The sequence below is a fragment of the Herpailurus yagouaroundi genome, unplaced genomic scaffold, assembly GCF_014898765.1.
Source record: "Herpailurus yagouaroundi ecotype Mexico unplaced genomic scaffold, PumYag 196, whole genome shotgun sequence".
NCBI lineage: Eukaryota > Metazoa > Chordata > Mammalia > Carnivora > Felidae > Herpailurus > Herpailurus yagouaroundi.
Window position 1 is genome coordinate 17,447,169 of NW_024412427.1, and position 16,843 is coordinate 17,464,011.

Genomic DNA, 16,843 nt, shown 5'->3' on the forward strand with positions numbered 1-16,843 from the left:
TCTTTCTTTCTTTCTTTCTTTCTTTCTTTCTTTCTTTCTTTCTTTCTTTCTTCTTTCTTTTTTTATTGAGATGAGTAAATGAATTCAGAGGGGTTCAATAACTTGCTTAAGGCTTCTAGAGCTTGTATGGGAGGAGCTAGGGTTTGAGTCCCAGTGGGTTGGACCTCCAGGATCTCCCATAGTGAACCCCATAGAGGCTCTGGTGCAGGGAGAGTATTTATTTAGAACTGCTGCCCTACAGACCTGGAAAGGGTCTTAGAGATGATGGATCCCCTTGACCCATTTAACTAGTGGGGGGACTGAACCTGACTAAGGTGAAGAGCCATCTGGCAGAAAACGGGAGAGCCTTGCAGGAACGCAGATCCTGCTAGGATTCAGGGCATTTTGTGGAATTACTCTTTTCTCTGGCAGGGACGCTAGTGATACTTGGGCTAAGTAGAACCCACCTGTCTGTCAGCACCTTAGACAAAGCAACTTCCCTGAGTCCCGGGGGGAGTCCCCAGTTTCCTGAATGATGAGAGAGTCCAAAACGATCAAGACATGGCTACATTCTGGGTTCCATCAGTGGCTTTTTGGGAGTGGTCTGGGAGCTTAAAGCAGACCCAGTGCCTGTGAGAGAATTACTATTCCATCTTCTGCCATGGCAGATCCTCTAAACTGCCCCACCTGAAGTCACCAAAATATGTATTACCATCTATCCTTGGCTCTCAATAAAGCCAGCAAGATGGCCATATCTCTAGCTTGTTTGATGATTTATTTACCCATTCATTGAAAGCACTTTTATAATTGGAATTAAAATAATTGATTGTTATAATAAAATATTATCACCCAGATAATCCCTGTTGAGGAGTTTATGTAGGGTGGTAAGGTGCTCAGCCTCTAAAGGCAAATCATGGTCGGCTAAGGCAATCGTGGTAATATGTTTCTTTTTAGCTAGATACTCACTTTCCCAGAAACTCTTGTAACTGGATGGTGGAGCGGTCTCATGTGACACAGTTCTGGCCAATGAGTGTAAGAGACAGGCAGGAGAGGCGCATTCCCTAGCATTAAATCTTCTATCTTCTTCTGGCCTCAAATGTGGATGGTACCTAGAGCAGAGGCAGCCATCTTGCAAAAGAACGTGACAATAACAGATCAAATAGGTAGAGAATGGTCGTCCTGCAGAAAGGCTCCGTCAGTGCACGTGCCCACGAATAGTGCACACACATGCCTGTTTCCCCAAACTCTCACTAAATGGCTGCTGTTACCTGTTTGTAATCCTGACAGTACGATCAGTTTTGAAAAGGTATCTTACAGTTTCAACTTGCATTTACTTATTTATGATTAAGGTGGAGCGTTTTTTTCTTATGTATATTGGACATCTGGATTTCTTCTTTTGTGACCTCCTGTTTTCATCCTTTCCTCCATTTTTTTTTTTTTTCCCCCTGTGGGATTGTTAGGCCCTTTCTAATGAATACAAAAAAGTTTTTTGTGTGTGTGATTTCAGAAAATTAGCCTTTGACAGATGGGTTGCAAGTTTCACCCTCCACCTGCTGTTTATCGTTTGCCTTTCTGGATGGTATTTTTCATCCCTCAAACAATTTTAAGTTTTATGTGGTTGTAGGTAGCAATCATTTCCTTAATGGTTTCTGGGTTTTTATCTTATTTAGAAAGGACTTTGCAGTCCAGGATTATAAGCACATTTACTAATTTCTTGCCTCCGAATACTTTCATGGTTTCTTTTCTACACTTAAATATTTGCTTCGACTGGATTTTATTTTGGTCCAAGGAGTAAGATAAGGATTCGCTTTATGTTTTTCCTGCCCGTTCTGAGGGTCCAGGCTCGCATGTTGGGACAAGACATGGTTATCTTCCTGTTCCCTTCAGTTCTAGGTGGTCTTCAGAGTGTGTGTTTCTTTAAATAAGTTTTTACTTTAATTCCAGTTAGTTAACATACCGTGTTATATGAGTTTCAAACATATGATATAGAGATTCGACACTTCCATACGTCACCCAGTGCATCACCCAGTGCGTCACCCAGTCCCCATCACCTGTTTTACCCACCCTGCCACCCCCCTGCCACCTCTCTTCTGGTAACCAGCAGTTGGTTCTCTCCAGTTAAGAGTCTCTCTCTTGATTTCTCTCTCTCTCTCTCTCTCTCTCTCTCTCTCTCTCTCTCTTTCCCCTTTGCTCATTTATTTATTTTTTCTTAAGTTCCACATATGAGTGAAATCATATGGTTATTTGTCTTTCTCTGACTGGACGGTCTTGGGAGGTTTGAAGACACCAGGAAAGCAAATGCTGTAATGTAGGGGACTGCTGCTCTGTGGCAGTTTCCAGCACTAGGGCAGGCAAGGTAGGGGAGGGAATAGGCAGGGGGGGTTGGGGGAGGTGGATGGAAGGTCCGTCCTGAATCCAGCACCTTCAGGGTGACCATTGTTTTGAAGGGTGTTCTCGGAGAAGCCTCCTCGTGCTCCCGGATGTGAGGGATTCTGAGGATTTCCTTTTCACGAAAGGCTGGCTGCAACTGTCAGTGAGGAAACAGACGGTCTTGCAGGGGCTCTTTGAAGCTCTCTCTGTGGTGCAAACACAGCCTTCGTTCCCCAGGTGGCCAGAAACGACTCTTTAAATTGCATTTTGCTCGTTGCTTTCGTCTCCTTCTCCTTCTCCCTCAGTCAGTTACTCACTGGCCTTAGGCTTCCCCCAGATCTTGTGCTGTGCCAGTCCCAACTGGGGACACATCCCACTAAAACTCCCAAGACTCCTGAGCAGGAGTCGGGTGGAGGCAGGAGACCAGAGCTCTAGGCACAAGAGAAATCGGGGTTATCCACACATATGTAGGGCAAATGCACTCCCTGATTCCCAGGAGCATAGATTTTGCAGCTGAACTTGCTTTGAAAGTTGATTTTTAAGATTCTCTGAGAGGCTAAAATAAAAGGGTGTGTTAATACCGGCGTTGGCAAAGGTGTGGAGCTTTTTTTCTTTTTTTTTGCATCTCAAGTTTTATTGAGATGTTATTCACATGTTATACAACTTAAAGCACACAAGAGAAGTTTTTATTTGGTACATTCACAGAGTTATGCAACTATCACCATCTAATTTTAGGATGTTTTCATCACTCCGAAAAGAAACCCCGCACCTATTATCAGTCACTCTCCAGCCCCTGCCCTCAGCCCTAGGTAAGCTACCACAACCATTAATTTGCCTTGTGTATTTGTCTATTCTGGACATTTCATATACATGAAATCATACAATATGTAGTCTTTTCATTTTATTTATTTATATTTTATTTGTATTCCAATTTTTTTAATGTGTGTTTATTTTTAAGAAAGAGAGAGGCAGAGTGTGAGTGGGGGAAGGGTGGAGGGAGAGGGAGACACAGAATCCGAAGCCGGCTCCAGGCTCAGAGCTGTCAGCACAGAGCCCGAGGCGGGGCTTGAACTCACAAACTGCGAGATCATGACCTGAGCTGAAGTCAGATGCCCGACCAGCTGAGCCACTCAGGCGCCCCTTTATTTCTATTTTTTCAAATTTAAATCCAAATGGGTTAACATACAGTGCAATAATGATTTCAGGAGTAGAATCTAGTGATTCAACACTTAAATATAACACCCAGTGCTCATCCCAGCAAGTGCCCTCCTTAATGCCCGTCACCCATGTAGCCCATCCCCCCACCCACCCAACACCCCATCTAGCAGCGCTGTTTAGTCTCTGCACTTAAGAGTCTTTTAAGGTTTGCCTCCCTCGCTTTCATCCTATTTTTGCTTCCTTTCCCCTATGTTCATCTGTTTTGTTTCTTAAATTTGTGAAGCCTTTTATAACCACGCTGGAAAACCGTCTGGCAGTGTCTGCTGAAGCTACTCACACCCATACTTTATGACGCAGCAACTGAACGCCCGGGTACGTATGCACCAGACATGAGTGCCTATGTTCATTAAAAGACATGTACTAGAGATGTCGATGGCAGCAGTGTTTGCAATAGTCCCCAGCAGGAAATAATTCCAGTATCTATTGATATAAAAGAATGAATAAATAAGTTGTGGTAGAATCACACAGTGGGATCTAATTCAGCAATAGAAGAAACTCCCCAAACATTCAGTATAATATGTATTATGGGTTGACCTGTGTTCCCCTCCCCAAATTTGTACGTTGAAGTCCTATACCCTGGTATGTCATGTGACTGTCTTTGGAGATTGGGTCTTTAAAGAGGCAATTAAGGTAAAATGAGCTCATCAGGATAGCCCCTAAACCTATATGACTGGTGTCCTTGTAAGAAGAGGAAATTGGGACACAGACACGCACAGAGGGAAGACCGCGTGAAGACATAGGGAGAAGACGCGGTCTACAAGCCAAGGAGAGAAGCTTCACCTTGATCTTGGACTTCCAGCCTCCAGAACTGTGAGAAAATACATTTCTGTTGTTTAAGCCCTTGAGTCTGTGGTATTTCGTCACGGCTGCCCTAGCAGACTGATATGATATGTGATTGCATGAATGAATCTCATAGACATTATGTTGAGTGAATGAAATGACAAGTCAAGCATACATACTGGATGATTCCATTTCCATGGAATTTAAGAATAAGCGAAACTAACTGCTTAGCTTTAGAGTGAGAATGTTGACTGGGAAGTGGCTGGAAGGAAGTGGCTGACTTCTGGGGTACTGGAAATGTTTTATAGCTTTCAAAACAATGTTTATTTATTTATTTTGAGAGCGAGAACGAGAGAGAGAGAGAGAGGCAGAGAGAGAGGGACAGAGAGAACCCCAAGCAGGCTCCAGGCTCAGTGCAGAGCCCAACGCGGGGCTCAATCTCACAGCTATGAGATCGTGACCTGAGCTGAAATCAAGAGTCAGATGCTTAACTCACTGAACCACCCAGGCGCCCCATGAAATGTTTTATATATCTTGATCTGGGCGGTGGTTATATGGTTATACGCCCATGTAAGAATTCATCAAGCTGTAGACGTAAGATTCCTAAGAGTTGCACACTTTGTTATTTGTGGGCTGTATCTAATAAAAGGGCAAAACAAAAAAGATTCTTGAGAGGAGACATGAGCATTTGGGGGTCGGCATCACCTCCGTGTGGCTTAGTTTATCTGCCTTTACCAACAAAGCGATGGGAATGCAGGCCAAGTGAGCACTGTCCAAGTCAGTTCCTTCTGAATCTGAGACAAAAATAACCACGTCTCAAGTATGTTCTTTCCTTTTTTTTTCCAAATGGGAAAGGCACGGGCTTTTTTTCACATTCCCAGCCAGAGGGAATCTTTCTCAAACTTTCCATAGAGATTCTCCTTTGGGCAGACACCAAACATGGACATTTTCCACCAGGGAAAAACATGCTGGGGAGTTACAGGCTTCTGAAAAAAAAAAAAAAAAAGAAAAAAAAAAAAAGGTTTGGGAAGGAAATTATGGCAGAGCCCCCTCCCCACCCCAGACTGTCCCCAGTCCTCCGGGAGCCACACAGCGGCTGTGCATTGTCACCGTGAGGGCACTGATCAAAGGGTCTGTGACAATGCTTCCGGAGGACAGGGGAGGGAGAACGGACTGGGTCAGATAGCGGCCAGGCTCCAGCTTGCTCTAAGCACTGGGCCTTTCCTGCCTTGTGGGAAGGTTTTCATTCTCCATCCCCCACACAAATGGAAGGAAGTCACAGATATTAAAAAATAGAGTGTAATGCAACATATAAAATGCGGACAGTGGATGCAGTGTTCCAGTTCTGTCTGGCTCTGTCCATCTGTCAGATGTGGAGAAGAAGGCGCCTGGTTTCCAGGCTGCACTGCCTCTTTGTCCTCCCTGGACTCATCACTCCTAGCATCTCCTCCATTGTCCAGCCTATTCATTTCCCTCCTTAGCACCTTAAGGACCGGGGGTGCAGACAACTCTTCAGGGATCACTATGTAAGGCAGGCACTGTGATAGCCTCACGAGGAAGGTTTTCTTTTTCAGGTGAGGATGCCAAGTATAGGGAAGAGAAGTGCCTTGCCTGAGATCATGCACCTAAGAGATGTCAGAGCCAGGATTTGATCCTGGCCGGTGGAATCCAGTGCTTGGGCTCTGGCCACGGGACTCAGCTGCCACAGGTCTCTTTTTTTTTCCTTGAGGAGGACATTGCTGGACGGCTCCATTCGATCCTATCTCTCAAGATAACATTTTCATGAAATATTAAAAGAATGGAAATCCAAAAATCCACGATGAATAGAATATTAAAATGTTAAATAAAGGCAGGATCCGCATGGCTGATTTTCCCTTTTGCTTCAGGCTCAAATATGGCCCTGTTAGGCCAACTTATTCCCGGAGTCCTCACCCCATGGCCTGCCCTCAATACATGATAGTGCGTCCAAAGCCCAGCCTTGGGCTGATTGTTCTTCTTTGCTCTTTACCCTGTCTTGTCCTTGGGCCTCTCGGATGGATGATCTTGTACGCCCTTAGTTTTCACCTCAGCGTGGGGGAACTCCAAATTCTCCATGCCCAGCTTCAGGTACACCACTTCCCGTAGGTTTGTGTCCTGTATTTCCATTGATCTTCCAGAATCTCCCGCTAAACACTGCTGACCTCCTATAGACATCTTGTCCTTCACTGAATTCATCCCTCCCTCCCTCCTGTCCTCAGGTCTCTTTTGGACTGTCCTGTCGGTCAGCGGCAGCAGCCTCGTTTGAGATCATTGCCATTTTCTATGCCTATCAAGTCTTGTTGGTGTTTATTCTCGAATACCACCGATGGCTGCCCTTTCTTCTCCAGTAACTCTTGAACTGGCCACTTGCCGGGGGTGGGGGGGGTGGGAAGACGCAGAAGAGGGGACCTATGAGCACAACGATTCTTCTGAGGCCCGCAGCTGTAGGGGGGGCTGTAGGGAGGAAGGGATGAGTTCACTTAGAGCTGTGTAGACCAGGCAAGTGGAAGTTGGAAGCAGAACTAAGCACCCTATTGTTGAAATGTCCTCTCAATCTTTTATTGTGTATTCTAGGCACTTGCTGGATGTTAGAGAAACAAAGACTGAAAATCAGTTCAGTGTCTGAAAAGCTCACAGGCTGATAGGAGAGACTGACCCACAAGTCATACTCCACAGGAGTATGCCATCTTGGGGTGGGGGGGGGGGCGGTCACTGAGGAAGGAACAACAAATTGTGTCTGAAAAGATGGCTGGGAAAGTTGCCCAGAGGAGAGGACACTGAACTGGACTTGGTGTTGATGTTGGTCATTATAAAGGGGAAGAAGATGGTGAAGCTCACCAAGGTGGTGATGATGGACGAGAAGACTCCATCAGGATGGGTGGAGGTGATGGTGCTGAGGAAAATACCCTACGTTGTTGCCTCTGCTGGTAATAGTGTGGGCACTGATATGGGCCATCCCAAACCAGTCTAGGGACTCTCACAGCCATGGCTTGTGGTTCAAGGTACAGTTTATCTGTGCCCTTTGCTTGTTCAGTGAAGGAGCATTCAGAGCTCAGACATTCATGTGCCTTGCAAGCAGAACATGAAGATAATCATTTTTTTTCTGGCTATTCCTTTAGAGGGAGTTGCTTGCTCTGGGATTATAAAGAGATATTCTTGCATCGGGCCTTGACTTGATTTTAATCTGAATAAAAAGTCACTAAGAACTGAGGAAAGGGAATTTTCACACTAATTACTGGTTGCCCAGCTGGCACTGATGTTGGACATCTGGTCCCCATCCCATATCTCCCTATTGCAGAGCCTTCTGATTCAGCATCTATAACTTGATGTGTCTGGGCGACATTTGTGCTGGGTCCAGAGAGCTTGTGGGAGCTTAAAAAGGGAGCTGGGGGCACCTTGGTGGCTCAGTCGGTTAGGCGTCCGACTTCAGCTCAGGTCATGATCTCCGTCAGGCTCTGTGATGACAGCTCACAGCCTGGAACCTGCTTCAGATTCTGTGTCTCCCTCTCTGTCTGCCCCTCCCCTGCTCATGCTCTGTCTCTCTCTGTCTCAAAAATAAATAAAAACATTAAAAAAAAAAAAAAAAAAAAAGGAGCTGTACTTCCTACGCTCTTCCAGTCCTAGAACCCCTGGTCCTGGTGACTGATAATTCCAGAGAGGCTTCCTCCACCCCCCCCCCAGATCTCTCCCATTGGCTCATCACATGCTTGAGGTCTTGCCATTACCGCATCATTGCTTTGGCTTTGGTCCTGCAGCTCCAGGAAACTGAAACATCCTAGTAACAGAGTTTACAGGTCACTGTCTCCTGGATCACTATATTTTAATGGTGAGGAGGATGGAAGGAGTGCTTAGAGTCTGGGTCAATTCTTGTTGTTGTTTTTTTCAATGTTTATTCTTGAGAGAGAGAGAGAGAGGGAGAGAGAACATGAGTGGGGGAGGGGCAGAGAGAGAGGGAGACACACAACTCTTAACGGGTCAATTCTTAATGAACGGGACTGGGTGAGGATGTGTGGCAGAGAAGTTGGCAGCTTTGGGACCTCTGAGGCCTGACGGGAGGTGGGGGAAATGCCCTACATTTGGCCCGGCGTTTCGGGTTGAGCAAGATTTGGAGGTGAATGAAGGGGGTCTCTGTTTGCTCGAAGGCACCAGGTGGGGGGGGGGGAATCCCTGCAGGGGGAATGATCAGAGACCCTGTGGATGTATCGGGAGTCCCTGCCTTTCACCGGTGTCCTGCTGTCATTCTCCAGAGTGACCTCTCCCCCTCAGCTCTTCTCATCCCAGCATGCTGTTCGTGTGTAGACACTGGGTTGCTTTGCATCCTAGGAGACTGATATTCCGAAAAATCTTAGGGGAAACCCAGACATGTCTTTGCTTATAATCATTTTTAGAAAAGCTTTAGCAAGGCCCACTTTTCTGTCACCACAAAGGCAGTCTAACCTGGTTTTTCTTCAATAATCAGCCACAACTTCTAGCTGTGTCTCCACACAAAACACCTCGTCCTGGTCTCCTTTGCAGTGGCAAGAAGCCAGGCCTTGAGACTTCAGAGAACTGAAAATTCCAGGGCTGGAAGTTCCCGGGTGCATGCCACCTGGCCGAGCTAGCTGTCCTGTTGTGGAGGGTGACATTTGTGTTGGAATCTTATAACCAGGCTTGAAATTCAGGAAATCCTGAGAATTCATTGGCCAGCTTTGAGTTATCTTTTTGAAATCATGAAATAGAAATTGGGAACAACATTTCAAGCATTATGAGTCTCAGACTGAGTCCCCTAGGTCAGCTGGCACGCCTCTCATTGGTTTGCTCACAGACTCATTTCTCTTCCTTCACCGGTCTCTGCTCTAGGTTGTAGAGAACTACATTTCCCAGGCTCCCTCATGCTGGAACCTTCCTTGTGACTGCGAGTAAGTGGGAAATTTACACGCCGAGGGCAGCTTTTAACTAATGACTGACCGAGGTATCAATATCCCAGCTCCCCTGTCCCTGATGTGACCTCCTGCGGTACTGATCCAAAGTTACCCCCCTGGCACTTTGGTTGATCTCACACCCTAGCCTGGCCCTCTTCCTATTCCCATTTCCTCACCCCCTGCCAGTATCCACCCCATCCCTGACCATTCACAGGTATTCTCATCACAGGGGAAGACAGAGACATGGCTCTGATTCCTTCTTTTTCTAGCTTCCCCCAGTCTGAATCCATTTGGCACCTGGGCCCATACTGTCATTTGGGCCATGTCTAAGAGCTTTAGGATAAGTTCCTGAAGGAGATCTTACACTCCTTGTCTCCCCTGAGATGCCCAGCAGGCCTAGGACACCCCTAGAAGCACCCCTTGTCAGAAGTGGAAGGCTGTGGGGGTCACTGAGACCAGAGGAGGAAAACAAGCCCCAGAAAAGCTAAGGGGGCATGTTGACTAAATGACACTCTCTTTTTCTTTTGACAGAGATGTGTAGGGAGACATTGTATCCTCACGATAGTCACTTCTTTGTTTATTGAGTTGTTGTTTTTGTTGTTATTATTACTCTTGCTTCTTGGTATCCTGAGGGGCCCCAGGCCTTTGGGCACATGCGGTTGGGAACTTTCCTGAAGCCATTTCAAGCTGGGCAGGGAGGTGAGTGTAGGCAGCAAAGTAAATGGAGAATCACAGCAGGGTTTGAGGCATGCGCATGGGGTCCAGTGGGGGCCTGAGCATTTAGCCCAGCCTTACTGGGGAGGGGGCAGAGAGCGCTTCCATGATGAAGTGAAACCTGAGCTGAATGTTGAAGTTAAACAGGGGTTTCCAAGGTAAAAAGAGGTAGTTCCCCCCTGCCCCCAATTCAATATACAACCAACACCGGATATAAAGATGATGCTTTTTTATTTGGAAAGAGTTTTGCATAGGGGTATAAGAACAGAGTTTGGGGTCAAATGGGATTTAAATCCTGGCACCATCACTTCTTCTGTGACCTTGAGCAAGTTCCTAAAACTCTCTGAACCTCAGTATCTTCATCTGTGAATTGGGATAATAAATCCCACCTCACTGGCTGGTCATCCAGTTCAAAGGAGGTGAACTGACTTGTATTAAGCACTTGAAAAGTGATAGCTATGACGTTCCCCTAGTGAGCTTTGAACTTTTGTCATCATGAAGTGAATGTTGACAGTTCTCTTACTGTGTTTAAGTGTTGAGTGAACCTATCTTGTCCCAGGCACCCTCATTTGAGAGGACAGAAGATATTATTCCCTGGACTACAGACTCAGAGGGAAGAGGGGAACCTGCCTGCTCTCACCTTGAGCTGGGTTCCCCAAGAAGCAGGAGCCAGGCAAGCATGAGAGAGAGTTCAAGTACCTTACTTGGGAGGTGATCCCAGGAAACACTGGCTAGGGAGCAGGAAATGAGACAGAGAAGGGAAGTCAGCCCACTGCAGGAGGTGTTTTCAGTCTGTTACTGTGGAGGACAGTGGGGCTCAGCTCTACAGGAAGCCCTGGGAAGCAGGGTAGAGTGCATGTCTCAAGGTTACCCCAGCTGAGGGGATTGCTGCATCGCCAGCCACCAACTCCAGTCGTGGCTGAGAGCCGATCCTGGGGCGTTTGGCGTGTCTAGCCGGTGCTACAGGCAGCACAGCGGACTCCAGTGGCCAGGAAACAGGTGGGTGCTAGCAGCTGGGTGTGGGGTGTGGCAGTGCAAGTGGGGGTTATCAATAGGACACTGTTAGTGTCGCTTTCCCTGGCGTCGTGGTTAGGGAGCTGAGCGACTGCATGAATGGGGATGGGTGCCCGGGAGACAGGATGGGAGTCTGAGGACAGACGGAACCAGGACAGGTGCTGTATCTCCGTCTGGCACTTATGCTCTGCCTCAATGAGCAGGCTGGTTGGGTGCCCTGGACAGTTTAAGTGATCTGTTTAAGACGCTCTTCCCTTAACATGGTGGTTTATGAATAACTGTTGAGTTGATTTTACCACCGTTGCTTCATCAAAAAGAGAAAACAAAATATTTGACCTACCCCCCAGAGTTCTCTGCCTTCAGCCCCCCTTCTCCTGTTCTCAAGTTCCCTGCCAGCCCCCTCAGATCCAGAGAAAGATTATTAAACATTTCTACTTGCAATTCTCATATGTAAGTGCCATACACATGTTTTCTCTGTCTCGTGCTATGTATCGTGACCTGACCCTGAGACAACAATTTGGATCCGAGGGGGTTATTTGAGATAGTTGTTTGGGGGTTATTTGGGGGACTCTGGCAGGAGTCACTCTGAGGAGTGGGGTGGTGAGACCGGGAAGGGAGAAAACACCAGTGGAGGGCATTAATGGGTTGGTGGGGGCCCTCAGGAAACCCTGTCTTGCTGGGGGCTTCTGCTCGAATATCCCCCTGAGGGGGGAGGTGGCTGGAGCACTGCTCCCCAATGCCCTCCCTCACTGGGTGAGGGCTGCCGTTGAGGAGCTAACCCCGGGGCACTTTTGGCATGCTCTATGCCCAGGAGAGCCCCTCCCCCATCAGACAGTGCCCTCAGGTAGACATGCAGGATGGGCTGAAGGGAGTGCTCTCTGGAGGACGGAAGGAGATGCTCTACTAGGAATATAGAGGCCCCGGAAGACACCTGCTTTCCTCCTGGTGAAGGCACAGCCACAAATGTGAATAACTCTTTCATCAGGCCACTCCCCTGCCCAGCCAGCTTCCATGGATCCCTAATCACTTATTTCATCCGAGCTAACTTCCTGAATTCTTGCTGTTTTGGCACTGCCTGATGATTCTTTACCCTCTAATCCATAAATAATGATAACCACAGCAGAATGCATAATTAATCAAACCAACATTCCTGCTTTCCACACCACGGGCACAGAGGGAGCTAACGGATAGTTGGCTGCTGGACTAAATTGCTTTGGACCTACCTTGCCAGCCCTACGCACAGCTAGCTGTACCCTCGTTCCCAGCCTTGCTCACCCCCTCACCCCTTCTGACCCTGCAGGCCTACTCTCCTCCTTCTGCCAGTGCAGTTCTGTGCATTACTCAAGGCCAACTTGTAGATGCACCCCTGCTCCTGTTCTTCCTCTTCTTCCTACACTTGTTCTTACGTAGCGCATGTTCGTAAAGGTCATATGTCAGACCAGGGGCTATTGGCCATCTGGTTAGACGTTGGCTCTTGCTGCAGGTGTGAACTTTGTCTGCCCAAGGCTGGGGCCCGAGTTTCTTCTCTGTCCCCATGGCACAGCCATACATAGGGCCAAGTGCTTGATCAGTCCTCTGTGATCACTGGCGTGAGGGATGGTGGCAATATGATTATGAGGACCTTAGCGGATGCTGCTGGTGCCCACATCCGTGCAGCATTCACTCTGCACCCTAAAAGCTGCTTATGGTGAACATTGTGACTCTGCCCCAGGACTTCCTTCTCCGGCTGGGGAGCGCATGTGGCCTGTGTATAGGACAATCAAGAAGTGTCCGAGAGCCACAGAGCAGGAAAGACACCTCGACAGTTTCCTCACCCTCAGTTGAGGTAACTCTGAAGGGTGTTCTGCATGACCTCCCATGCCTCCACAATGGGGGTAGCTCCAGAAGCCTACGGTGGTAACTTGCTGGATAATATAACCCATTTGGAGGGATTCTTTCTCTCTTTCTTCAGTTCTGAACTCTCCTGCGAGTGTTTCCTGCTGTCACTTCTTCCCAGATTAAACTTGCACTTGAATCCTTATTTCAGAGAGTGTGTCCAGGGTCACCCAAACTATGTAGATGGCCTCGACATGAGAACCTGTGGGTATACGTTTTCTGAAGCCTTCTGAGATCGTTGGGGTTCACTGTGCTCATGATGAGAGCTGGGAGACAATGAGTGTTGAGGGCCTGAGGGGATGCACTTGGAGGTAGGTCTGAGGTCAAGGGAAGGGTCAGGTGGGCCTGGGAAGCAGGGTTTCTCAGGGTAAGCTCTTTGCTAAAGAAGAAAGAGATTGAAATGAACTTGGGGTGACCCTGAAGCTTGTTAAGTCCTGAGTATTGCCAAAAGACGTGCCTTGACTTGAAAGTTTACTACAAAGTAGTTTGGATATTGGGAGAAAGTACCACTATTGCCAGCCAAAACCCACATCTTCTTTCTGAGTCAGGGTGGCTGCTTGGGTATCTTTTGCCAGGGCATCTGCATACCTTTGTCTTGACACAGAGCTTGATCTGTTCCTCACTGAGGGAAACTTGAGTTGGTGGTTATGACCTACCCCCTGGGGCTATGGATGGACCTCTGACCCATCTCAGACTTACCTCCAGTCCCGGCCTCAGAGAACACCTGATACTGGCCATAGGCTGCTTTTTCCCACCCCAGCCATTAGACTAACTTGTAAGTCCAATTTCACATATTGTTCCAGAAACATACTATCACCTCAAGGAGACCAGCAAAGACAGAGTGGGTCCCTGAGTGTAGCCCACCCACAGCTGGAGCCCTGAGGGCACATGATCTCAAATTTCCTATGGGGGTAGAGGGTCTACTATGACCTGGATTCTAGGGGATTCTATAATCTGACCTTGGCAATGAGGACCAAAGGCTTTCATGACTATGTGAATTTCATTTTTCATGCATCCATCTGTTCATCCTGAATCTGGAACACTTTTACCCATTGAAGGAATTAAACAGGAGTTGGAAGGAGCTCAGCAAGGCCAGCCAAAGACTCAAAGAACATTTGGCTCAAGGAAATTCCAGAAGAGAAAGAGCTGGTGAAAAGGGAGGCTGGAATCCTGGCAGCTATCTCCCACCCAGAGCAGGGAGGGTGGTACAAGCCGCCAAGGGAAAGATCCAGGCCAGGCTGGGAAGCTACCTTCATACATGGGTAAGGATAAGAGAGGCAACGGGACTCCATTCTCCAATAAAGTGAAAGAGAGAAGCAATCAGCTTTGTTGGGAACCGGTTAAAGGGGACCCTGAATGTGTGCTGAAGAGTTTGTTTGGTAGAAAACCTTCTGATTGGGACAGAAAGGCCTTGGTTTTTTTAATTGCAGTTCTTTAATTAACAAGATGGATAATTTTTTGTCTGTCATGAAATTAAAGAAAATTGAATTCTACCATACATTCTCAAGAGTGGACAAAAGTGTACTGCTCCTTGATGAATTTTCACAAACTGAACTCACCCGTGTAACCAGCACTCAGAGAAACAGAATATGATTAGCACCTCCAAACCCCCCCCACCTTGTGCTCTCTTCCCAGTCACTACCTCCTCAAGGGTAACCACTACCCTGACTTTTTTTTTTAAGTTTATTTATTTACTTTGAGAGAGAGAAAGAGCATGCATGAGTTGGGGAGGGGCAGATAGAGAGAGAGGGAGAGAGAGGGAGAGAGAGAATACCAAGCAGGCTCCATGCTGTCAGCACAGAGCCAAATGCAAGGCTCGATCCCATGAAGCATGAGATCATGATCTGAGCCAAAAGCAAGAATTGGACACTAAGCCAGCTGAGCCACCTAGGTGCCCCTATCCTAACTTTTAATAGCGTAGATTAATTTTGCTTGTTCTTGAAACTCATATGAATGGAATTATTCAGTGCATATTCTTTTATGTCTGTCATTTCCCCCTCAACATTGTGTATGTGAGATTTATCCACATTGTGTGCAACAACAGGCCATTCTTTTTCATTGCCGTACTGTATTTCATTTTATGGTATACCATGGTTTATTTGTTCATTCTGCCTTTGAAGGATGTGTGATTCATTTCCAGTTTTTAGCTACTATGAATAAAGCTGCTATGGCATTCTTGTGCATGTCTTGATGGATATATGTTTGCATTTCTATTACACATGCTCCAAGGAATGGGATTGCTGGGCCATAGAATAGGCATGCATTTAGCATTTGTAGCTAATACAAAGTAGTTTTCCAAAACGTTTTCAGCAACCTCACTCTTACTAGCAATGTATGAGATTTCCAATTGCTCTGTATTCTTGCTAATACTTGGTACTTTTTGTATTTTTCATCCTTGCCATCATAATGGTTGTGTAATGATATGATATTATGGTTTTAATTTTCATTTCCCTTATGACTGATGGGTTTGGGCACCTCATATGTTTATTGACCATTTGGTTATCCTCTTTATTGAAGGGCTTGTTCAAAACAAGCCTGTTCAAAACTTTGGCCCATTTTTCTATTGGGTGGTCCGTCATTCTCTTATTGATTGCCCATAGTGGCTGTGTGATTTTGAGCAAATGTCTACCCCTTTATAGGCCTTTGATTCCTCACATTGTTTATGTTGTTATTGTGGAGTGAAATCGAACCTCTAAGGCTCTTGGGTGGGTCCACAGTCCTGGACTTTCAAACGACCTTATTTCATTCCTATGGCCCCTCTTAGGCATGGGCAAATGACTCAGCCTGGTCCAAAGAGATGTTTATGGAAGGCTTTGGGAAAGCAAATCTCTTTCTTCTGGGATTTCTGAATGTGAGGATGACATCAAATGATGTTAGATTGGAGTTGTTCTTATGGTCTTATTGCCATTGACCCACGAAGACATGAAGAGATGCTCAGAGTGAAGCCAATACCAAAGAAAGCCAACAACATGGAAACAGGGAGAAAATATGAGAGAGAGAGAGAGAGAGAGAGAATTGATGCAACCATTCTTTTTAGTTTTTCTGTAAGCCAGCATTGTCTTTATCACTTAAAAGAGGAAGAAAATTAGTTTTGCAATTGCTATTGATGCCCTCCCCGTGTTATCCCTTTGGCACTCACTATTCCCTTTCCCTCCTAAAGCTTCTTGCTATAAGCACTTGAGACTGTTTGAGGATGTTCCCCAGTTTTTGGAATTGCCTTATATAAGGCAGGCTGGAATGCTGGAGCTTAGGAGTCCTGTGAGTAGCCCTGAACTAATGACAGATGAGAGTTGGTGGATAAACACTCTAGCTTCCTCTCCCTTATGTGGGACGCTCTGATGTGTGCTCGATACAGTCGCTAAGAACTCTCCAGCTGAAGTGAGCTCCTAGTTTTTCACTGTGGTGACCTGCTCATGATGTCCCCTGCATGGGCAGCCTTCCCTGCTTTGTCTTACTTTCCCACTCCTTTCTTGGTGCTGTCTGACATCACTTCCCAAATAAACCACTTCCATGGCAATTCTTGTCTCAGGGTCTGCTTTTGGGAGACTCCAAACTAAGATAATGAAGGAACTAGAATTTAAGCCAAAGTTTCGATGAGCATTATAGAATCTAAGTTAATCTAATGCAATCAGGTTCAGTTTGAGGGCTCTGTATGGAGCTTGAGTAAGTCTCTGAGGGTCTAAATAGTTTAAAGTCATCTCTGTCTTCAAGAGACCCACCAGTTTGGTGAGGAGATAAGCTGCCCGTGTAAAACACTTGAATAAATGTATTTTAGAATTCTGATGTTAGCAGGGAAGGGGCCCTGCTATGGGGGTATCTGGGTATAAGTGGCTGGAATCGCCAATTTTATGGCTTCTGAGAGTCCAGAGACTTCCTGCCAATTTCTTCAAATTCCCAACAACAGACTGGGTACAAAGCCCATAGTCACAGAAATTTTATCACACACAACATTTTGATAGTTTGGCAGTTTTAGG

At 46.5% G+C, this 16,843-nt stretch overlaps 1 long non-coding RNA gene across 3 annotated transcripts in view; it reads left to right on the forward strand.

Moving 5' to 3' along the window:
* Positions 1-16,843, forward strand: part of LOC121012447 (uncharacterized) — a 79,722-nt gene that overhangs the window by 25,054 nt on the left and 37,825 nt on the right. For 2 of the 3 annotated variants that reach the window (XR_005782112.1, XR_005782114.1), the window contains 2 exons: positions 3,085-3,158; positions 3,791-3,879. This is a non-coding gene — a long non-coding RNA (uncharacterized LOC121012447). Of the gene's footprint in view, positions 1-3,084; positions 3,159-3,790; positions 3,880-5,921; positions 6,724-16,843 lie in introns of those variants that run through there. The other variant, XR_005782113.1, reaches the window with a different exon arrangement.